This window comes from Accipiter gentilis, unplaced genomic scaffold, assembly GCF_929443795.1.
Source record: "Accipiter gentilis unplaced genomic scaffold, bAccGen1.1, whole genome shotgun sequence".
NCBI lineage: Eukaryota > Metazoa > Chordata > Aves > Accipitriformes > Accipitridae > Astur > Astur gentilis.
Genome location: NW_026060855.1, coordinates 86,066 through 109,205, shown reverse-complemented (window position 1 = coordinate 109,205; position 23,140 = coordinate 86,066). Strand labels below are relative to the sequence as shown.

At 52.2% G+C, this 23,140-nt stretch overlaps 3 long non-coding RNA genes across 6 annotated transcripts; all 3 read left to right on the top strand.

The window, feature by feature from the left end:
- The first annotated feature begins 10,909 nt into the window (after positions 1-10,909).
- Positions 10,910-22,108, top strand: LOC126036992 (uncharacterized). Of its 2 annotated transcripts, XR_007505417.1 has the most exons (7): positions 10,910-10,952; positions 18,462-18,534; positions 18,865-18,977; positions 19,309-19,421; positions 21,310-21,401; positions 21,488-21,658; positions 22,030-22,108. It is a non-coding gene; the product is annotated as an uncharacterized LOC126036992 (long non-coding RNA). The 2 variants fall into 2 exon arrangements; XR_007505416.1 differs by lacking the exon at positions 10,910-10,952 and having other exon boundaries at positions 18,365-18,534.
- LOC126036994 (uncharacterized) lies at positions 12,241-18,020 on the top strand. Of its 3 annotated transcripts, none has more exons than XR_007505421.1 (3): positions 12,241-12,350; positions 17,097-17,209; positions 17,980-18,020. It is a non-coding gene; the product is annotated as an uncharacterized LOC126036994 (long non-coding RNA). The 3 variants fall into 3 exon arrangements; XR_007505419.1 differs by lacking the exon at positions 12,241-12,350 and adding an exon at positions 16,215-16,324; XR_007505420.1 differs by lacking the exon at positions 12,241-12,350 and adding an exon at positions 16,657-16,766.
- LOC126036991 (uncharacterized) lies at positions 12,632-14,947 on the top strand. The gene is made up of 4 exons (XR_007505415.1): positions 12,632-12,791; positions 14,005-14,117; positions 14,450-14,558; positions 14,887-14,947. It is a non-coding gene; the product is annotated as an uncharacterized LOC126036991 (long non-coding RNA).
- Positions 22,109-23,140: the final 1,032 nt, after the last annotated feature.

Genomic DNA, 23,140 nt, shown 5'->3' with positions numbered 1-23,140 from the left:
TTTTTGTTCTCCTGTAGAGAAATCTCTCAACTCCGACAGGCACCTGAGACTCCTCCCAGGCATCTCCCACAGTCTTCTGTCCTCTGCTTTACCTACCTAAGGGGTCAGGTAGAAGCCCCAGACTCCTCCAAGGAAGCTACCGTTGAGGTTTTTTCTTTTTTGGAGGAGCCTGTGCCCTCTGGTATCCCCTGTGATTCCTTCCAGACGTCTCCTAGAGTCTTTTGGCCTTTTCTTATAAGGACCGGAGATCCCAGGTAGCAGCCCCAGACTTGTCTAATGAGGCTACCCTAGATGATTCTTTTCTTTTGCATGAAGTTCTCTTCTCTAGGATCGACCCAAGAGTCCTCCCAGGCGTCATCCCAGAACGTTTTGACCTCTGCGTTCAGGACCGGAGATCCCAGCTACCTGCCCCAGACTCCTCCAAGTAAGTAGCTCGAGACATTTTTGTTCTCCTGTAGAGAAATCTCTCAACTCCGACAGCCACCTGAGACTCCTCCCAGGCATCTCCCACAGTCTTCTGTCCTCTGCTTTACCTACCTAAGGGGTCAGGTAGAAGCCCCAGACTCCTCCAAGGAAGCTACCGTTGAGGTTTTTTCTTTTTTGGAGGAGCCTGTGCCCTCTGGGATCCCCTGTGATTCCTTCCAGACGTCTCCTAGAGTCTTTTGGCCTTTTCTTATAAGGACCGGAGATCCCAGGTAGCAGCCCCAGACTTGTCTAATGAGGCTACCCTAGATGATTCTTTTCTTTTGCAGGAAGTTCTCCTCTCCGGGATCGACCCAAGACTCCTCCCAGGCGTCATCCCAGAATGTTTTGACCTCTGCGTTCGGGACCGGAGATCCCATCTACCTGCCCCAACCTCCTCCAAGTAAGTAGCTCGAGACATTTTTGTTCTCCTGTAGAGAAATCTCTCAACTCCGACAGCCACCTGAGACTCCTCCCAGGCATCTCCCACAGTCTTCTGTCCTCTGCTTTACCTACCTAAGGGGTCAGGTAGAAACCCCAGACTCCTCCAAGGAAGCTACAGTTGAGGCTTTTTTCTTTTTTGGAGGAAACACTGCCCTCCGGGATCCCCTTTGATTCCTTCCAGACGTCTCCTAGAGTCTTTTGGGCTTTTCTTATAAGGACCGGAGATCGCAGGTAGCAGCCCCAGACTTGTTTAATGAGGCTACCCTAGATGATTCTTCTCTTTTGCAGGAAGCTCTCTTCTCCGGGATCGACCCAAGACTCCTCCCAGGCGTCATCCCAGAACATTTTGACCTCTTCGTTCGGGACCGGAGATCCCAGCTACCTGCCCCAGACTCCTCCAAGTAAGTAGCTCGAGACATTTTTGTTCTCCTGTAGAGAAATCTCTCAACTCCGACAGCCACCTGAGACTCCTCCCAGGCATCTCCCACAGTCTTCTGTCCTCTGCTTTACCTACCTAAGGGGTCAGGTAGAAGCCCCAGACTCCTCTTAGGAAGCTACTGTTGAGGCTTTTTTCTGTTTTGGAGGAGCCTGTGCCCTCTGGGATCCCCTGTGATTCCTTCCAGACGTCTCCTAGAGTCTTTTGGCCTTTTCTTATAAGGACCGGAGATCTCAGGTAGCAGCCCCAGATTTGTCTAATGAGGCTACCCTAGATGATTCTTCTCTTTTGCAGGAAGCTCTCTTCTCCGGGATCGACCCAAGACTCCTCCCAGGCGTCATCCCAGAACGTTTTGACCTCTGCGTTCGAGACCGGAGATCCCAGCTACCTGCCCCAGACTCCTCCAAGTAAGTAGCTCGAGACATTTTTGTTCTCCTGTAGAGAAATCTCTCAACTCCGACAGGCACCTTAGACTCCTCCCAGGCATCTCCCACAGTCTTCTGTCCTCTGCTTTACCTACCTAAGGGGTCAGGTAGAAGCCCCAGACTCCTCCAAGGAAGCTACCGTTGAGGTTTTTTTCTTTTTTGGAGGAACCTCTGCCCTCCTGGATTCCCTGTGATTCCTTCCAGACGTCTCCTAGCGTCTTTTGGCCTTTTCTTATAAGGACCGGAGATCCCAGGTAGCAGCCCCAGACTTGTCTAATGAGGCTACCCTAGATGATTCTTCTCTTTTGCAGGAAGCTCTCTTCTCTGGGATCAACCCAAGAGTCCTCCCAGGCGTCATCCCAGAATGTTTTGACCTCTGCGTTCAGGACCGGAGATCCCAGCTACCTGCCCCAGACTCCTCCAAGTAAGTAGCTCGAGACATTTTTGTTCTCCTGTAGAGAAATCTCTCAACTCCGACAGCCACCTGAGACTCCTCCCAGGCATCTCCCACAGTCTTCTGTCCTCTGCTTTACCTACCTAAGGGGTCAGGTAGAAGCCCCAGACTCCTCCAAGGAAGCTACCATTGAGGTTTTTTCTTTTTTGGAGGAGCCTGTGCCCTCTGGGATCCCCTGTGATTCCTTCCAGACGTCTCCTAGAGTCTTTTGGCCTTTTCTTATAAGGACCGGAGATCCCAGGTAGCAGCCCCAGACTTGTCTAATGAGGCTACCCTAGATGATTCTTCTGTTTTGCAGGAAGCTCTCTTCTCCAGGATCGACCCAAGAGTCCTCCCAGGCGTCATCCCAGAGCGTTTTGACCTCTGCATTCGGGACCGGAGATCCCAGCTACCTGCCCCAGACTCCTCCAAGTAAGTAGCTCGAGACATTTTTGTTCTCCTGTAGAGAAATCTCTCAACTCCGACAGCCACCTGAGACTCCTCCCAGGCATCTCCCACAGTCTTCTGTCCTCTGCTTTACCTACCTAAGGGGTCAGGTAGAAGCCCTAGACTCCTCCAAGGAAGCTACCGTTGACGTTTTTTTCTTTTTTGGAGGAACCTCTGCCCTCCGGGATCCCCTGTGATTCCTTCCAGACGTCTCCTAGAGTCTTTTGGGCATTTCTTATAAGGACCCGAGATCGCAGGTAGCAGCCCCAGACTTGTCTAATGAGGCTACCCTAGATGATTCTTCTGTTTTGCAGGAAGCTCTCTTCTCCGGGATCGACCCAAGACTCCTCCCAGGCGTCATCCCAGAACATTTTTACCTCTGCGTTCGGGACCGGAGATCCCAGCTACCTGCCCCAGACTCCTCCAGGTAAGTAGCTCGAGACATTTTTGTTCTCCTGTAGAGAAATCTCTCAACTCCGACAGGCACCTGAGACTCCTCCCAGGCATCTCCCACAGTCTTCTGTCCTCTGCTTTACCTACCTAAGGGGTCAGGTAGAAGCCCCAGACTCCTCCAAGGAAGCTACCGTTGAGGTTTTTTCTTTTTTGGAGGAGCCTGTGCCCTCTGGGATCCCCTGTGATTCCTTCCAGACGTCTCCTAGAGTCTTTTGGCCTTTTCTTATAAGGACTGGAGATCTCAGGTAGCAGCCCCAGACTTGTCTAATGAGGCTACCCTAGATGATTCTTCTCTTTTGCAGTAAGCTCTCTTTTCTGGGATCAACCGAAGAGTCCTCCCAGGCGTCATCCCAGAATGTTTTGACCTCTGCGTTCAGGACCGGAGATCCCAGCTACCTGCCCCAGACTCCTCCAAGTAAGTAGCTCGACACATTTTTGTTCTCCTGTAGAGAAATCTCTCAACTCCGACAGCCACCTGAGACTCCTCCCAGGCATCTCCCACAGTCTTCTGTCTTCTGCTTTACCTACCTAAGGGGTCAGGTAGAAGCCCCAGACTCCTCCAAGGAAGCTACCGTTGAGTTTTTTTTCTTTTTTGGAGGAACCTCTGCCCTCCTGGATTCCCTGTGATTCCTTCCAGACGTCTCCTAGAGTCTTTTGGCCTTTTCTTATAAGGACCGGAGATCCCAGGTAGCAGCCCCAGACTTGTCTAATGAGGCTACCCTAGATGATTCTTCTCTTTTGCAGGAAGCTCTCTTCTCCGGAATCAACCCAAGACTCCTCCCAGGCGTCATCCCAGAACATTTTGACCTCTGCGTTCGGGACCGGAGATCCCAGCTACCTGCCCCAGACTCCTCCAGGTAAGTAGCTCGAGACATTTTTGTTCTCCTGTAGAGAAATCTCTCAACTCCGACAGCCACCTGAGACTCCTCCCAGGCATCTCCCACAGTCTTCTGTCCTCTGCTTTACCTACCTAAGGGGTCAGGTAGAAGCCCCAGACTCCTCCAAGGAAGCTACCGTTGAGGTTTTTTTCTTTTTTTCGAGGAGCCTCTGACCTCCGGGATTCCCTGTGATTCCTTCCAGACGTCTCCTAGCGTCTTTTGGCCTTTTCTCATAAGGACCGGAGATCCCAGGTAGCAGCCCCAGACTTGTCTAATGAGGCTACCCTATATGATTCTTCTCTTTTGCAGGAAGCTCTCTTCTCTGGGATCGACCCAAGACTCCTCCCAGGCGTCATCCCAGAACGTTTTGACATCTGTGTTCGGGACCGGAGATCCCATCTACCTGCCCCAGACTCCTCCAAGTAAGTAGCTCGAGACATTTTTGTTCTCCTGTAGAGAAATCTCTCAACTCCGACAGGCACCTGAGACTCCTCCCAGGCATCTCCCACAGTCTTCTGTCCTCTGCTTTACCTACCTAAGGGGTCAGGTAGAAGCCCCAGACTCCTCCAAGGAAGCTACCGTTGAGGTTTTTTCTTTTTTGGAGGAGCCTGTGCCCTCTGGTATCCCCTGTGATTCCTTCCAGACGTCTCCTAGAGTCTTTTGGCCTTTTCTTATAAGGACCGGAGATCCCAGGTAGCAGCCCCAGACTTGTCTAATGAGGCTACCCTAGATGATTCTTTTCTTTTGCATGAAGTTCTCTTCTCTAGGATCGACCCAAGAGTCCTCCCAGGCGTCATCCCAGAACGTTTTGACCTCTGCGTTCAGGACCGGAGATCCCAGCTACCTGCCCCAGACTCCTCCAAGTAAGTAGCTCGAGACATTTTTGTTCTCCTGTAGAGAAATCTCTCAACTCCGACAGCCACCTGAGACTCCTCCCAGGCATCTCCCACAGTCTTCTGTCCTCTGCTTTACCTACCTAAGGGGTCAGGTAGAAGCCCCAGACTCCTCCAAGGAAGCTACCATTGAGGTTTTTTCTTTTTTGGAGGAGCCTGTGCCCTCTGGGATCCCCTGTGATTCCTTCCAGACGTCTCCTAGAGTCTTTTGGCCTTTTCTTATAAGGACCGGAGATCCCAGGTAGCAGCCCCAGACTTGTCTAATGAGGCTACCCTAGATGATTCTTTTCTTTTGCAGGAAGTTCTCCTCTCCGGGATCGACCCAAGACTCCTCCCAGGCGTCATCCCAGAATGTTTTGACCTCTGCGTTCGGGACCGGAGATCCCATCTACCTGCCCCAACCTCCTCCAAGTAAGTAGCTCGAGACATTTTTGTTCTCCTGTAGAGAAATCTCTCAACTCCGACAGCCACCTGAGACTCCTCCCAGGCATCTCCCACAGTCTTCTGTCCTCTGCTTTACCTACCTAAGGGGTCAGGTAGAAACCCCAGACTCCTCCAAGGAAGCTACAGTTGAGGCTTTTTTCTTTTTTGGAGGAAACACTGCCCTCCGGGATCCCCTTTGATTCCTTCCAGACGTCTCCTAGAGTCTTTTGGCCTTTTCTTATAAGGACTGGAGATCTCAGGTAGCAGCCCCAGACTTGTCTAATGAGGCTACCCTAGATGATTCTTCTCTTTTGCAGTAAGCTCTCTTTTCTGGGATCAACCGAAGAGTCCTCCCAGGCGTCATCCCAGAATGTTTTGACCTCTGCGTTCAGGACCGGAGATCCCAGCTACCTGCCCCAGACTCCTCCAAGTAAGTAGCTCGACACATTTTTGTTCTCCTGTAGAGAAATCTCTCAACTCCGACAGCCACCTGAGACTCCTCCCAGGCATCTCCCACAGTCTTCTGTCTTCTGCTTTACCTACCTAAGGGGTCAGGTAGAAGCCCCAGACTCCTCCAAGGAAGCTACCGTTGAGTTTTTTTTCTTTTTTGGAGGAACCTCTGCCCTCCTGGATTCCCTGTGATTCCTTCCAGACGTCTCCTAGAGTCTTTTGGCCTTTTCTTATAAGGACCGGAGATCCCAGGTAGCAGCCCCAGACTTGTCTAATGAGGCTACCCTAGATGATTCTTCTCTTTTGCAGGAAGCTCTCTTCTCCGGAATCAACCCAAGACTCCTCCCAGGCGTCATCCCAGAACATTTTGACCTCTGCGTTCGGGACCGGAGATCCCAGCTACCTGCCCCAGACTCCTCCAGGTAAGTAGCTCGAGACATTTTTGTTCTCCTGTAGAGAAATCTCTCAACTCCGACAGCCACCTGAGACTCCTCCCAGGCATCTCCCACAGTCTTCTGTCCTCTGCTTTACCTACCTAAGGGGTCAGGTAGAAGCCCCAGACTCCTCCAAGGAAGCTACCGTTGAGGTTTTTTTCTTTTTTTCGAGGAGCCTCTGACCTCCGGGATTCCCTGTGATTCCTTCCAGACGTCTCCTAGCGTCTTTTGGCCTTTTCTCATAAGGACCGGAGATCCCAGGTAGCAGCCCCAGACTTGTCTAATGAGGCTACCCTATATGATTCTTCTCTTTTGCAGGAAGCTCTCTTCTCTGGGATCGACCCAAGACTCCTCCCAGGCGTCATCCCAGAACGTTTTGACATCTGTGTTCGGGACCGGAGATCCCATCTACCTGCCCCAGACTCCTCCAAGTAAGTAGCTCGAGACATTTTTGTTCTCCTGTAGAGAAATCTCTCAACTCCGACAGGCACCTGAGACTCCTCCCAGGCATCTCCCACAGTCTTCTGTCCTCTGCTTTACCTACCTAAGGGGTCAGGTAGAAGCCCCAGACTCCTCCAAGGAAGCTACCGTTGAGGTTTTTTCTTTTTTGGAGGAGCCTGTGCCCTCTGGTATCCCCTGTGATTCCTTCCAGACGTCTCCTAGAGTCTTTTGGCCTTTTCTTATAAGGACCGGAGATCCCAGGTAGCAGCCCCAGACTTGTCTAATGAGGCTACCCTAGATGATTCTTTTCTTTTGCATGAAGTTCTCTTCTCTAGGATCGACCCAAGAGTCCTCCCAGGCGTCATCCCAGAACGTTTTGACCTCTGCGTTCAGGACCGGAGATCCCAGCTACCTGCCCCAGACTCCTCCAAGTAAGTAGCTCGAGACATTTTTGTTCTCCTGTAGAGAAATCTCTCAACTCCGACAGCCACCTGAGACTCCTCCCAGGCATCTCCCACAGTCTTCTGTCCTCTGCTTTACCTACCTAAGGGGTCAGGTAGAAGCCCCAGACTCCTCCAAGGAAGCTACCATTGAGGTTTTTTCTTTTTTGGAGGAGCCTGTGCCCTCTGGGATCCCCTGTGATTCCTTCCAGACGTCTCCTAGAGTCTTTTGGCCTTTTCTTATAAGGACCGGAGATCCCAGGTAGCAGCCCCAGACTTGTCTAATGAGGCTACCCTAGATGATTCTTTTCTTTTGCAGGAAGTTCTCCTCTCCGGGATCGACCCAAGACTCCTCCCAGGCGTCATCCCAGAATGTTTTGACCTCTGCGTTCGGGACCGGAGATCCCATCTACCTGCCCCAACCTCCTCCAAGTAAGTAGCTCGAGACATTTTTGTTCTCCTGTAGAGAAATCTCTCAACTCCGACAGCCACCTGAGACTCCTCCCAGGCATCTCCCACAGTCTTCTGTCCTCTGCTTTACCTACCTAAGGGGTCAGGTAGAAACCCCAGACTCCTCCAAGGAAGCTACAGTTGAGGCTTTTTTCTTTTTTGGAGGAAACACTGCCCTCCGGGATCCCCTTTGATTCCTTCCAGACGTCTCCTAGAGTCTTTTGGCCTTTTCTTATAAGGACTGGAGATCTCAGGTAGCAGCCCCAGACTTGTCTAATGAGGCTACCCTAGATGATTCTTCTCTTTTGCAGTAAGCTCTCTTTTCTGGGATCAACCGAAGAGTCCTCCCAGGCGTCATCCCAGAATGTTTTGACCTCTGCGTTCGGGACCGGAGATCCCAGCTACCTGCCCCAGACTCCTCCAGGTAAGTAGCTCGAGACATTTTTGTTCTCCTGTAGAGAAATCTCTCAACTCCGACAGGCACCTGAGACTCCTCCCAGGCATCTCCCACAGTCTTCTGTCCTCTGCTTTACCTACCTAAGGGGTCAGGTAGAAGCCCCAGACTCCTCCAAGGAAGCTACCGTTGAGGTTTTTTCTTTTTTGGAGGAGCCTGTGCCCTCTGGGATCCCCTGTGATTCCTTCCAGACGTCTCCTAGAGTCTTTTGGCCTTTTCTTATAAGGACTGGAGATCTCAGGTAGCAGCCCCAGACTTGTCTAATGAGGCTACCCTAGATGATTCTTCTCTTTTGCAGTAAGCTCTCTTTTCTGGGATCAACCGAAGAGTCCTCCCAGGCGTCATCCCAGAATGTTTTGACCTCTGCGTTCAGGACCGGAGATCCCAGCTACCTGCCCCAGACTCCTCCAAGTAAGTAGCTCGACACATTTTTGTTCTCCTGTAGAGAAATCTCTCAACTCCGACAGCCACCTGAGACTCCTCCCAGGCATCTCCCACAGTCTTCTGTCTTCTGCTTTACCTACCTAAGGGGTCAGGTAGAAGCCCCAGACTCCTCCAAGGAAGCTACCGTTGAGTTTTTTTTCTTTTTTGGAGGAACCTCTGCCCTCCTGGATTCCCTGTGATTCCTTCCAGACGTCTCCTAGAGTCTTTTGGCCTTTTCTTATAAGGACCGGAGATCCCAGGTAGCAGCCCCAGACTTGTCTAATGAGGCTACCCTAGATGATTCTTCTCTTTTGCAGGAAGCTCTCTTCTCCGGAATCAACCCAAGACTCCTCCCAGGCGTCATCCCAGAACATTTTGACCTCTGCGTTCGGGACCGGAGATCCCAGCTACCTGCCCCAGACTCCTCCAGGTAAGTAGCTCGAGACATTTTTGTTCTCCTGTAGAGAAATCTCTCAACTCCGACAGCCACCTGAGACTCCTCCCAGGCATCTCCCACAGTCTTCTGTCCTCTGCTTTACCTACCTAAGGGGTCAGGTAGAAGCCCCAGACTCCTCCAAGGAAGCTACCGTTGAGGTTTTTTTCTTTTTTTCGAGGAGCCTCTGACCTCCGGGATTCCCTGTGATTCCTTCCAGACGTCTCCTAGCGTCTTTTGGCCTTTTCTCATAAGGACCGGAGATCCCAGGTAGCAGCCCCAGACTTGTCTAATGAGGCTACCCTATATGATTCTTCTCTTTTGCAGGAAGCTCTCTTCTCTGGGATCGACCCAAGACTCCTCCCAGGCGTCATCCCAGAACGTTTTGACATCTGTGTTCGGGACCGGAGATCCCATCTACCTGCCCCAGACTCCTCCAAGTAAGTAGCTCGAGACATTTTTGTTCTCCTGTAGAGAAATCTCTCAACTCCGACAGGCACCTGAGACTCCTCCCAGGCATCTCCCACAGTCTTCTGTCCTCTGCTTTACCTACCTAAGGGGTCAGGTAGAAGCCCCAGACTCCTCCAAGGAAGCTACCGTTGAGGTTTTTTCTTTTTTGGAGGAGCCTGTGCCCTCTGGTATCCCCTGTGATTCCTTCCAGACGTCTCCTAGAGTCTTTTGGCCTTTTCTTATAAGGACCGGAGATCCCAGGTAGCAGCCCCAGACTTGTCTAATGAGGCTACCCTAGATGATTCTTTTCTTTTGCATGAAGTTCTCTTCTCTAGGATCGACCCAAGAGTCCTCCCAGGCGTCATCCCAGAATGTTTTGACCTCTGCGTTCAGGACCGGAGATCCCAGCTACCTGCCCCAGACTCCTCCAAGTAAGTAGCTCGAGACATTTTTGTTCTCCTGTAGAGAAATCTCTCAACTCCGACAGCCACCTGAGACTCCTCCCAGGCATCTCCCACAGTCTTCGGTCCTCTGCTTTACCTACCTAAGGGGTCAGGTAGAAGCCCCAGACTCCTCCAAGGAAGCTACCATTGAGGTTTTTTCTTTTTTGGAGGAGCCTGTGCCCTCTGGGATCCCCTGTGATTCCTTCCAGACGTCTCCTAGAGTCTTTTGGCCTTTTCTTATAAGGACCGGAGATCCCAGGTTGCAGCCCCAGACTTGTCTAATGAGGCTACCCTAGATGATTCTTTTCTTTTGCAGGAAGTTCTCCTCTCCGGGATCGACCCAAGACTCCTCCCAGGCGTCATCCCAGAATGTTTTGACCTCTGCGTTCGGGACCGGAGATCCCATCTACCTGCCCCAACCTCCTCCAAGTAAGTAGCTCGAGACATTTTTGTTCTCCTGTAGAGAAATCTCTCAACTCCGACAGCCACCTGAGACTCCTCCCAGGCATCTCCCACAGTCTTCTGTCCTCTGCTTTACCTACCTAAGGGGTCAGGTAGAAGCCCCAGACTCCTCCAAGGAAGCTACCGTTGAGGCTTTTTTCTTTTTTGGAGGAAACACTGCCCTCCGGGAGCCCCTTTGATTCCTTCCAGACGTCTCCTAGAGTCTTTTGGGCTTTTCTTATAAGGACCGGAGATCGCAGGTAGCAGCCCCAGATTTGTCTAATGAGGCTACCCTAGATGATTCTTCTCTTTTGCAGGAAGCTCTCTTCTCCGGGATCGACCCAAGACTCCTCCCAGGCGTCATCCCAGAACGTTTTGACCTCTGCGTTCGAGACCGGAGATCCCAGCTACCTGCCCCAGACTCCTCCAAGTAAGTAGCTCGAGACATTTTTGTTCTCCTGTAGAGAAATCTCTCAACTCCGACAGGCACCTTAGACTCCTCCCAGGCATCTCCCACAGTCTTCTGTCCTCTGCTTTACCTACCTAAGGGGTCAGGTAGAAGCCCCAGACTCCTCCAAGGAAGCTACCGTTGAGGTTTTTTTCTTTTTTGGAGGAACCTCTGCCCTCCTGGATTCCCTGTGATTCCTTCCAGACGTCTCCTAGCGTCTTTTGGCCTTTTCTTATAAGGACCGGAGATCCCAGGTAGCAGCCCCAGACTTGTCTAATGAGGCTACCCTAGATGATTCTTCTCTTTTGCAGGAAGCTCTCTTCTCTGGGATCAACCCAAGAGTCCTCCCAGGTGTCATCCCAGAATGTTTTGACCTCTGCGTTCAGGACCGGAGATCCCAGCTACCTGCCCCAGACTCCTCCAAGTAAGTAGCTCGAGACATTTTTGTTCTCCTGTAGAGAAATCTCTCAACTCCGACAGCCACCTGAGACTCCTCCCAGGCATCTCCCACAGTCTTCTGTCCTCTGCTTTACCTACCTAAGGGGTCAGGTAGAAGCCCCAGACTCCTCCAAGGAAGCTACCATTGAGGTTTTTTCTTTTTTGGAGGAGCCTGTGCCCTCTGGGATCCCCTGTGATTCCTTCCAGACGTCTCCTAGAGTCTTTTGGCCTTTTCTTATAAGGACCGGAGATCCCAGGTAGCAGCCCCAGACTTGTCTAATGAGGCTACCCTAGATGATTCTTCTGTTTTGCAGGAAGCTCTCTTCTCCAGGATTGACCCAAGAGTCCTCCCAGGCGTCATCCCAGAGCGTTTTGACCTCTGCATTCGGGACCGGAGATCCCAGCTACCTGCCCCAGACTCCTCCAAGTAAGTAGCTCGAGACATTTTTGTTCTCCTGTAGAGAAATCTCTCAACTCCGACAGCCACCTCAGACTCCTCCCAGGCATCTCCCACAGTCTTCTGTCCTCTGCTTTACCTACCTAAGGGGTCAGGTAGAAGCCCTAGACTCCTCCAAGGAAGCTACCGTTGACGTTTTTTTCTTTTTTGGAGGAACCTCTGCCCTCCGGGATCCCCTGTGATTCCTTCCAGACGTCTCCTAGAGTCTTTTGGGCATTTCTTATAAGGACCCGAGATCGCAGGTAGCAGCCCCAGACTTGTCTAATGAGGCTACCCTAGATGATTCTTCTGTTTTGCAGGAAGCTCTCTTCTCCGGGATCGACCCAAGACTCCTCCCAGGCGTCATCCCAGAGCGTTTTGACCTCTGCATTCGGGACCGGAGATCCCAGCTACCTGCCCCAGACTCCTCCAAGTAAGTAGCTCGAGACATTTTTGTTCTCCTGTAGAGAAATCTCTCAACTCCGACAGCCACCTGAGACTCCTCCCAGGCATCTCCCACAGTCTTCTGTCCTCTGCTTTACCTACCTAAGGGGTCAGGTAGGAACCCCAGACTCCTCCAAGGAAGCTACCGTTGAGGCTTTTTTCTTTTTTGGAGGAACCTCTGCCCTCCGGGATCCCCTGTGATTCCTTCCAGACGTCTCCTAGAGTCTTTTGGGCATTTCTTATAAGGACCCGAGATCGCAGGTAGCAGCCCCAGACTTGTCTAATGAGGCTACCCTAGATGATTCTTCTGTTTTGCAGGAAGCTCTCTTCTCCGGGATCGACCCAAGACTCCTCCCAGGCGTCATCCCAGAACATTTTTACCTCTGCGTTCGGGACCGGAGATCCCAGCTACCTGCCCCAGACTCCTCCAGGTAAGTAGCTCGAGACATTTTTGTTCTCCTGTAGAGAAATCTCTCAACTCCGACAGGCACCTGAGACTCCTCCCAGGCATCTCCCACAGTCTTCTGTCCTCTGCTTTACCTACCTAAGGGGTCAGGTAGAAGCCCCAGACTCCTCCAAGGAAGCTACCATTGAGGTTTTTTCTTTTTTGGAGGAGCCTGTGCCCTCCGGGATCCCCTGTGATTCCTTCCAGACGTCTCCTAGAGTCTTTTGGCCTTTTCTTATAAGGACCGGAGATCCCAGGTAGCAGCCCCAGACTTGTCTAATGAGGCTACCCTAGATGATTCTTTTCTTTTGCAGGAAGTTCTCTTCTCCGGGATCGACCCAAGACTCCTCCCAGGCGTCATCCCAGAATGTTTTGACCTCTGCGTTCGGGACCGGAGATCCCATCTACCTGCCCCAGACTCCTCCAAGTAAGTAGCTCGAGACATTTTTGTTCTCCTGTAGAGAAATCTCTCAACTCCGTCAGCCACCTGAGACTCCTCCCAGGCATCTCCCACAGTCTTCTGTCCTCTGCTTTACCTACCTAAGGGGTCAGGTAGAAGCCCCAGACTCCTCCAAGGAAGCTACCGTTGAGGTTTTTTCTTTTTTGGAGGAGCCTGTGCCCTCTGGGATCCCCTGTGATTCCTTCCAGACGTCTCCTAGAGTCTTTTGGCCTTTTCTTATAAGGACTGGAGATCTCAGGTAGCAGCCCCAGACTTGTCTAATGAGGCTACCCTAGATGATTCTTCTCTTTTGCAGTAAGCTCTCTTTTCTGGGATCAACCGAAGAGTCCTCCCAGGCGTCATCCCAGAATGTTTTGACCTCTGCGTTCAGGACCGGAGATCCCAGCTACCTGCCCCAGACTCCTCCAAGTAAGTAGCTCGACACATTTTTGTTCTCCTGTAGAGAAATCTCTCAACTCCGACAGCCACCTGAGACTCCTCCCAGGCATCTCCCACAGTCTTCTGTCTTCTGCTTTACCTACCTAAGGGGTCAGGTAGAAGCCCCAGACTCCTCCAAGGAAGCTACCGTTGAGTTTTTTTTCTTTTTTGGAGGAACCTCTGCCCTCCTGGATTCCCTGTGATTCCTTCCAGACGTCTCCTAGAGTCTTTTGGCCTTTTCTTATAAGGACCGGAGATCCCAGGTAGCAGCCCCAGACTTGTCTAATGAGGCTACCCTAGATGATTCTTCTCTTTTGCAGGAAGCTCTCTTCTCCGGAATCAACCCAAGACTCCTCCCAGGCGTCATCCCAGAACATTTTGACCTCTGCGTTCGGGACCGGAGATCCCAGCTACCTGCCCCAGACTCCTCCAGGTAAGTAGCTCGAGACATTTTTGTTCTCCTGTAGAGAAATCTCTCAACTCCGACAGGCACCTGAGACTCCTCCCAGGCATCTCCCACAGTCTTCTGTCCTCTGCTTTACCTACCTAAGGGGTCAGGTAGAAGCCCCAGACTCCTCCAAGGAAGCTACCGTTGAGGTTTTTTTCTTTTTTTCGAGGAGCCTCTGACCTCCGGGATTCCCTGTGATTCCTTCCAGACGTCTCCTAGCGTCTTTTGGCCTTTTCTCATAAGGACCGGAGATCCCAGGTAGCAGCCCCAGACTTGTCTAATGAGGCTACCCTATATGATTCTTCTCTTTTGCAGGAAGCTCTCTTCTCTGGGATCGACCCAAGACTCCTCCCAGGCGTCATCCCAGAACGTTTTGACATCTGTGTTCGGGACCGGAGATCCCAGCTACCTGCCCCAGACTCCTCCAAGTAAGTAGCTCGAGACATTTTTGTTCTCCTGTAGAGAAATCTCTCAACTCCGACAGGCACCTGAGACTCCTCCCAGGCATCTCCCACAGTCTTCTGTCCTCTGCTTTACCTACCTAAGGGGTCAGGTAGAAGCCCCAGACTCCTCCAAGGAAGCTACCGTTGAGGTTTTTTCTTTTTTGGAGGAGCCTGTGCCCTCTGGTATCCCCTGTGATTCCTTCCAGACGTCTCCTAGAGTCTTTTGGCCTTTTCTTATAAGGACCGGAGATCCCAGGTAGCAGCCCCAGACTTGTCTAATGAGGCTACCCTAGATGATTCTTTTCTTTTGCATGAAGTTCTCTTCTCTAGGATCGACCCAAGAGTCCTCCCAGGCGTCATCCCAGAATGTTTTGACCTCTGCGTTCAGGACCGGAGATCCCAGCTACCTGCCCCAGACTCCTCCAAGTAAGTAGCTCGAGACATTTTTGTTCTCCTGTAGAGAAATCTCTCAACTCCGACAGCCACCTGAGACTCCTCCCAGGCATCTCCCACAGTCTTCTGTCCTCTGCTTTACCTACCTAAGGGGTCAGGTAGAAGCCCCAGACTCCTCCAAGGAAGCTACCATTGAGGTTTTTTCTTTTTTGGAGGATCCTGTGCCCTCTGGGATCCCCTGTGATTCCTTCCAGACGTCTCCTAGAGTCTTTTGGCCTTTTCTTATAAGGACCGGAGATCCCAGGTAGCAGCCCCAGACTTGTCTAATGAGGCTACCCTAGATGATTCTTTTCTTTTGCAGGAAGTTCTCCTCTCCGGGATCGACCCAAGACTCCTCCCAGGCGTCATCCCAGAATGTTTTGACCTCTGCGTTCGGGACCGGAGATCCCATCTACCTGCCCCAACCTCCTCCAAGTAAGTAGCTCGAGACATTTTTGTTCTCCTGTAGAGAAATCTCTCAACTCCGACAGCCACCTGAGACTCCTCCCAGGCATCTCCCACAGTCTTCTGTCCTCTGCTTTACCTACCTAAGGGGTCAGGTAGAAGCCCCAGACTCCTCCAAGGAAGCTACCGTTGAGGCTTTTTTCTTTTTTGGAGGAAACACTGCCCTCCGGGAGCCCCTTTGATTCCTTCCAGATGTCTCCTAGAGTCTTTTGGGCTTTTCTTATAAGGACCGGAGATCGCAGGTAGCAGCCCCAGATTTGTCTAATGAGGCTACCCTAGATGATTCTTCTCTTTTGCAGGAAGCTCTCTTCTCCGGGATCGACCCAAGACTCCTCCCAGGCGTCATCCCAGAACGTTTTGACCTCTGCGTTCGAGACCGGAGATCCCAGCTACCTGCCCCAGACTCCTCCAAGTAAGTAGCTCGACACATTTTTGTTCTCCTGTAGAGAAATCTCTCAACTCCGACAGGCAACTTAGACTCCTCCCAGGCATCTCCCACAGTCTTCTGTCCTCTGCTTTACCTACCTAAGGGGTCAGGTAGAAGCCCCAGACTCCTCCAAGGAAGCTACCGTTGAGGTTTTTTTCTTTTTTGGAGGAACCTCTGCCCTCCTGGATTCCCTGTGATTCCTTCCAGACGTCTCCTAGCGTCTTTTGGCCTTTTCTTATAAGGACCGGAGATCCCAGGTAGCAGCCCCAGACTTGTCTAATGAGGCTACCCTAGATGATTCTTCTCTTTTGCAGGAAGCTCTCTTCTCTGGGATCAACCCAAGAGTCCTCCCAGGCGTCATCCCAGAATGTTTTGACCTCTGCGTTCAGGACCGGAGATCCCATCTACCTGCCCCAGACTCCTCCAAGTAAGTAGCTCGAGACATTTTTGTTCTCCTGTAGAGAAATCCCTCAACTCCGACAGGCACCTGAGACTCCTCCCAGGCATCTCCCACAGTCTTCTGTCCTCTGCTTTACCTACCTAAGGGGTCAGGTAGAAGCCCCAGACTCCTCCAAGGAAGCTACCATTGAGGTTTTTTCTTTTTTGGAGGAGCCTGTGCCCTCTGGGATCCCCTGTGATTCCTTCCAGACGTCTCCTAGAGTCTTTTGGCCTTTTCTTATAAGGACCGGAGATCCCAGGTAGCAGCCCCAGACTTGTCTAATGAGGCTACCCTAGATGATTCTTCTGTTTTGCAGGAAGCTCTCTTCTCCAGGATTGACCCAAGAGTCCTCCCAGGCGTCATCCCAGAATGTTTTGACCTCTGCATTCGGGACCGGAGATCCCAGCTACCTGCCCCAGACTCCTCCAAGTAAGTAGCTCGAGACATTTTTGTTTTCCTGTAGAGAAATCTCTCAACTCCGACAGCCACCTGAGACTCCTCCCAGGCATCTCCCACAGTCTTCTGTCCTCTGCTTTACCTACCTAAGGGGTCAGGTAGAAGCCCTAGACTCCTCCAAGGAAGCTACCGTTGACGTTTTTTTCTTTTTTGGAGGAACCTCTGCCCTCCGGGATCCCCTGTGATTCCTTCCAGACGTCTCCTAGAGTCTTTTGGGCATTTCTTATAAGGACCCGAGATCGCAGGTAGCAGCCCCAGACTTGTCTAATGAGGCTACCCTAGATGATTCTTCTGTTTTGCAGGAAGCTCTCTTCTCCGGGATCGACCCAAGACTCCTCCCAGGCGTCATCCCAGAACATTTTTACCTCTGCGTTCGGGACCGGAGATCCCAGCTACCTGCCCCAGACTCCTCCAGGTAAGTAGCTCGAGACATTTTTGTTCTCCTGTAGAGAAATCTCTCAACTCCGACAGGCACCTGAGACTCCTCCCAGGCATCTCCCACAGTCTTCTGTCCTCTGCTTTACCTACCTAAGGGGTCAGGTAGAAGCCCCAGACTCCTCCAAGGAAGCTACCGTTGAGGTTTTTTTCTTTTTTTCGAGGAGCCTCTGACCTCCGGGATTCCCTGTGATTCCTTCCAGACGTCTCCTAGCGTCTTTTTGCCTTTTCTTATAAGGACCGGAGATCCCAGGTAGCAGCCCCAGACTTGTCTAATGAGGCTACCCTATATGATTCTTCTCTTTTGCAGGAAGCTCTCTTCTCTGGGATCGACCCAAGACTCCTCCCAGGCGTCATCCCAGAACGTTTTGACATCTGCGTTCGGGACCGGAGATCCCATCTACCTGCCCCAGACTCCTCCAAGTAAGTAGCTCGAGACATTTTTGTTCTCCTGTAGAGAAATCCCTCAACTCCGACAGGCACCTGAGACTCCTCCCAGGCATCTCCCACAGTCTTCTGTCCTCTGCTTTACCTACCTAAGGGGTCAGGTAGAAACCCCAGACTCCTCCAAGGAAGCTACCGTTGAGGCTTTTTTCTTTTTTGGAGGAAACACTGCCCTCCGGGATCCCCTTTGATTCCTTCCAGACGTCTCCTAGAGTCTTTTGGCCTTTTCTTATAAGGACCGGAGATCGCAGGTAGCAGCCCCAGACTTGTCTAATGAGGCTACCCTAGATGATTCTTCTCTTTTGCAGGAAGCTCTCTTCTCCAGAATCAACCCAAGACTCCTCCCAGGCGTCATCCCAGAACATTTTGACCTCTGCGTTCGGGACTGGAGATCCCAGCTACCTGCCCCAGACTCCTCCAAGTAAGTAGCTCGAGACATTTTTGTTCTCCTGTAGAGAAATCTCTCAACTCCGACAGCCACCTGAGACTCCTCCCAGGCATCTCCCACAGTCTTCTGTCCTCTGCTTTACCTACCTAAGGGGTCAGGTAGAAGCCCCAGACTCCTCCAAGGAAGCTACCATTGAGGTTTTTTCTTTTTTGGAGGAGCCTGTGCCCTCCGGGATCCCCTGTGATTCCTTCCAGACGTCTCCTAGAGTCTTTTGGCCTTTTCTTATAAGGACCGGAGATCCCAGGTAGCAGCCCCAGACTTGTCTAATGAGGCTACCCTAGAAGATTCTTCTCTTTTGCAGGAAGCTCTCTTCTCTGGGATCAACCCAAGAGTCCTCCCAGGCGTCATCCCAGAATGTTTTGACCTCTGCGTTCAGGACCGGAGATCCCAGCTACCTGCCCCAGACTCCTCCAAGTAAGTAGCTCGACACATTTTTGTTCTCCTGTAGAGAAATCTCTCAACTCCGACAGCCACCTGAGACTCCTCCCAGGCATCTCCCACAGTCTTCTGTCTTCTGCTTTACCTACCTAAGGGGTCAGGTAGAAGCCCCAGACTCCTCCAAGGAAGCTACCGTTGAGGTTTTTTTCTTTTTTGGAGGAACCTCTGCCCTCCTGGATTCCCTGTGATTCCTTCCAGACGTCTCCTAGCGTCTTTTGGCCTTTTCTTATAAGGACCGGAGATCCCAGGTAGCAGCCCCAGACTTGTCTAATGAGGCTACCCTAGATGATTCTTCTCTTTTGCAGGAAGCTCTCTTCTCCGGGATCGACCCAAGACTCCTCCCAGGCGTCATCCCAGAACATTTTTACCTCTCCGTTCGGGACCGGAGATCCCAGCTACCTGCCCCAGACTCCTCCAGGTAAGTAGCTCGAGACATTTTTGTTCTCCTGTAGAGAAATCTCTCAACTCCGACAGGCACCTGAGACTCCTCCCAGGCATCTCCCACAGTCTTCTGTCCTCTGCTTTACCTACCTAAGGGCTCAGGTAGAAGCCCCAGACTCCTCCAAGGAAGCTACCGTTGAGGCTTTTTTCTTTTTTTCGAGGAGCCTCTGATCTCCGGGATTCCCTGTGATTCCTTCCAGACGTCTCCTAGCGTCTTTTGGCCTTTTCTTATAAGGACCGGAGATCCCAGGTAGCAGCCCCAGACTTGTCTAATGAGGCTACCCTAGATGATTCTTCTCTTTTGCAGGAAGCTCTCTTCTCCGGGATCGACCCAAGACTCCTCCCAGGGGTCATCCCAGAACGTTTTGACCTCTGCGTTCAGGACCGGAGATCCCATCTACCTGCCCCAGACTCCTCCAAGTAAGTAGCTAAGAGACATTTTTGTTCTCCTGTAGAGAAATCTCTCAACTCCGACAGCCACCTGAGACTCCTCCCAGGCATCTCCCACAGTCTTCTGTCCTCTGCTTTACCTACCTAAGGGGTCAGGTAGAAGCCCTAGACTCCTCCAAGGAAGCTACCGTTGAGGTTTTTTTCTTTTTTTCGAGGAGCCTCTGACCTCCGGGATTCCCTGTGATTCCTTCCAGACGTCTCCTAGAGTCTTTTGGCCTTTTCTTATAAGGACCGGAGATCCCAGGTAGCAGCCCCAGACTTGTCTAATGAGGCTACCCTAGATGATTCTTTTCTTTTGCAGGAAGTTCTCTTCTCCGGGATCGACCCAAGACTCCTCCCAGGCGTCATCCCAGAATGTTTTGACCTCTGCGTTCAGGACCGGAGATCCCAGCTACCTGCCCCAGACTCCTCCAAGTAAGTAGCTCGAGACATTTTTGTTCTCCTGTAGAGAAATCTCTCAACTCCGACAGGCACCTGAGACTCCTCCCAGGCATCTCCCACAGTCTTCTGTCCTCTGCTTTACCTACCTAAGGGGTCAGGTAGAAGCCCCAGACTCCTCCAAGGAAGCTACCGTTGAGGTTTTTTTCTTTTTTGGAGGAAACACTGCCCTCTGGGATCCCCTTTGATTCCTTCCAGACCTCTCCTAGAGTCTTTTGGGCTTTTCTTATGAGGACCGGAGATCCCAGGTAGCAGCCCCAGACTTGTCTAACGAGGCTACCCTAGATCATTCTTCTCTTTTGCAGGAAGCTCTCCTCCAGGATCGACCTGAGAGTCCTCCCAGGCATCTCCCAGAATCTTTTCGCGTCTGCTTTTCAGACCTTAGATCCTAAGAAAAGATACCTATGAAGAGGCCAAAAGGCTCTGGAGATGCCTGGGAGGAGACACAGGTGGATCCCAAAGGGGCGAGCTTGCTCCAAAAGAGAAAAATCTCAAGGGTAGTTTCCTTTTAGGAGTCTGGGGCTGCTACCTGAGATCTTGCACGAGCAGCAGGCAGTAACCTAGCCAAAACGGAGCGGAGGAGTCCTGACAAGTGGTCCTGCTCAGTGCTGCAGAGGAAGGCAAAAACTCCTGGGGCCCAGTGCCAATCTGCACCAGGGTAAAATTCCTTCCTGACCCCAGAGCTGGCAATCGGCTATTCCCTGAGCACGTGTGAGCAAGACCTGCCTCCTGGTCCCGCAGGCCGGTCAGGCCCCCCAGAGGATGCCCAAGCCCTGTTCTCCCTGAACCTGGAGCCATCTTGGGGCTTCCAAGAGTGGCCAAGTGCCCCCGGCCTGATTGACCTTGGGGGCAAGAATCCTTCCCGCGCCTTTGGGCCACCAGCGGGTGCTCCAAAGCACTGGGAGCCCTGGCAACATCTCTGCATCCCACTTCTTACGGCTGCTGCCACTGGTTCCGCAGGGAGTGAGGACGGCGAGCTCTGCAGTGCTCCTCAAGAAGACATTCCCTTGGTCTTGCCACAGCTCTCCATGCAAACAAGCCTGATGGCCTCGGGCACCTCCAGGGCTTGGTGGTTCTTCATGTCTCTAGCAGCCTGGTCCAGCCTCTGGTCTTCCTCCCTCAGCACTGGGCAAGGAATTCCAGCGGCTCCTCACGGACTTCCTCTGGGATGTGTCTGGGCCGCCTGCCAGGCAGACTGGCAGTGGGACAGGGGAGGCTGCCCCTTTTATAGTGCCCCGGGGCATTGTGACTGCTGCGTTGCCGGGTGGTGGCATTGTGACATGGGGTGGGGGGTGAGGGGGCCCCCTGTGCGCAGCGCTGCCTGCCGCCCCTCGGCCCAGCATCCTTGGGAGGAAGGCCTTTGGGGTGCCAGCCCCGCGGGCTGTGTGGCGTTACTGAGTCCAGAAGTTTGGCAGAAAATAAACTGCCTTGCATTCCAGCTTATCCTCAGATGTCAGAGGGGCTGGGGACGGCTAGGTTTAATTTCTTTCTGAGCGATGTCCAATTCGACGCTCTAAGGGCGGTCGCGTTCAATATGCTGAGCTATCACAATGAGGGATGCCCTTAATAGCGCACTGTACTCTCGGCTTAGCTGTCTTCAATGCACGAGAATGACCAGACTTAGGGAGTTTGGTTGCACGAACGAACTATCACGACTAGATTAATGAGCAGCGCAGTTTATTAAAGCAACGGTACAGGTGCTTTTGGATTGCCTGTGATAAATAGACTGTCTGCAAAGCACGTGCAGGTGGCATTACAGTCGCTTATAAGCGCATGAAATGATGAAAGAAAAGAGCTCTGAAGAATTCTAAGTTAGAATTATAATTCTAATTAGAATTCTAATTCTAATTCATTTCTGTTGTAGGTACCCGTTGCTTTGGCTCCAACCACCCCTGAGAGCGCGGCAGAGCCCCTGGTGCGCCCAGAAGAGCTGGCAAACCTGTCAGAGGAAAGATGGTAAAACGAGCTCGCTTTGGTTAAAATCAGAACCGACTCCAGTGGGTCGTGCCTTTCCCTACCTCATACCGCTGTGGGATGAAAAGGTTTGCAGGCTCTCCCCAGGACAAGGAGAAAAAGAAAAAACGAAAGAGAAAACAGGTCTGGGGAGAGAAGAGTGACAGACACGCAGAAAAGAGGAGGAGGAAGAGAGAAAACGTTTTTGGGGACGGACCGGTGAAAAGATGCAGGAAGGTCCAGCAGTTCAGGAAGCCCAGGTGTGTACCAGGCTCTGCTGCCCATCTTTCCCAACTCTCAGCGCTGCTGCAAGTCAGTCCGACCTGCTGGCAAGGGACGGTGCTGCGCGGGGCTTGGAAATAACTCCATGGCCGCTCCCCAGGGGCTCCCCATCGAGCCCTGCTGCGTGGCACAGGGGCCCTGTGCATCTGTGCATGCATGCAGGTCTCTAAGGGCATTTCCCGTGGGCATAAGGCGCCAGAGCCGTGCCCTGGTTGATGCCAGCCATAGCTCTCTCTTCTGGGCTATGAACAATTCCTCGTCAACGGTGTTCCCTAAAGAAAGGGGAAGCGAGTCATGCCTATTCCTGCCTTCATGGGTTTATCAGTGCTCTCTGACTCTGTCGTTGTAGGTGCCGTTTCCCTGTTACTGGCTGAAGCCCTGTGACTCCCAGGCCCGCCCCCCCGCCGCAGTTGATGTTTGCAATAAAAGGATCTTTTCTCTCTTCTGAGTGTGTCTGCCATACGATATTCTGGAGTAGGTAGATGGGTTTTTGTGATGAGTCCTCAGGGAGGAGTCTGGGATCTTGCCTTGTCCCAGCATCCTTTCCCGCAGGCATCAGGGCTGAGTTCAGGTGCTTTAGGAGTGAAACCAAAGCACGGACTCACACAGGAGGGTGGAGGTTGGAAGGGACCTGTAGAGTTCCTCTGGTCCAACCTGCCTGCTCAAGCAGGCTCACCTAGAGCAGGTTGCCCGGGACAATGTGCCCTTGGGTTTTGAACATCGCCAAGGACGGAGACTCTGCAAACTCCCTGGGCAACCTGTGCCAGTGTTTGACCACGTTGACAGGAAAAAGTTGTTTTCTCATGTGCAGCTGGAGCATATCATGTGTTTTAATTTGTGCCTGTTGCCGCTGGTGCTCTCACTGGGCACTCTTGAGAAGAGCCTGGCTCCCTCATCTTCATTCCCTCCCAGCAGGGATAGATAGATGATAGATTGATAGATAGATAGATAGATAAGAAACCCCCCGGCTTTCTCTTCTCCCCACGGCAGTGTGCCAGCTTAAAAGCACCAGGGCAAAGTTGGCTTCCTTGAGGCTCCTTGTTTTGCAGGTGACTTGGAGACGTGGAGGTGCGTGAGGTTCCCCTGCCAAGAGAGGCAGAGGGCTGGAGGGCACAGCTGGACTCCTGCTCCTGCAACAGCAGGGACTCGCTGGCCAGAAATGGCCCCGAGGACCCCGGCAAGGGGCTGTGCTCAGTGCTGCAGAGGAAGGGGAAACTCCCCCCGGGAGCTGTGCCAATCTGCCCGGGGGAAAAAAACTCCTTCCTGAGCCCAGCCCTGGTGCCCCGAGCAGGGTCCGGGGAGCTCCTGCGGGGGAGCGCGTTTGGGGTCGGCAGCCAGGGACCTTTTCCAGCCTGTTTGGTGCAAAGGCACGGGTGGGCATGGGGCATCAGTCCCGGGAGAGCCGTGGCTGACTCCTCTTTCCCGGGAAGGGCAGGTCGCTCTCGCCGTGTCTCTGTCCT